Source organism: Penaeus monodon, chromosome 32 (assembly GCF_015228065.2).
Source record: "Penaeus monodon isolate SGIC_2016 chromosome 32, NSTDA_Pmon_1, whole genome shotgun sequence".
In the NCBI taxonomy this organism is placed as follows: Eukaryota; Metazoa; Arthropoda; class Malacostraca; order Decapoda; family Penaeidae; genus Penaeus; species Penaeus monodon.
In genome coordinates, this window is record NC_051417.1 from 35,519,467 (window position 1) to 35,519,780 (window position 314).

Consider the following 314-nt stretch of genomic DNA (forward strand, 5'->3'; position numbering starts at 1 on the left):
CTCGTCCACGTTGTCACTTCCCTCGTTCATCTGGAAAGAAAGCAAGAAAATAGTAAGCAAAACAAAACTATGCACTTAAATGTAATTACAGATCAATGGTGCCCTTCCTTGCCAGAACGGTGCGAGAGTATTGTGACAGAAACTGTTGTTGGTTCATTAGTGGCATTAATCTGATCACGAGTGAGATTCGAGAGTTTTTCGATTTAGGTTTAGAAGCCTTTTATGTAATATACATATCGACACTTTTATGGGATAGTTACATTTATTGTTTTATCTGTCTCTCTTTTTTAAGTCTGTGAGTGTGTAAATATATA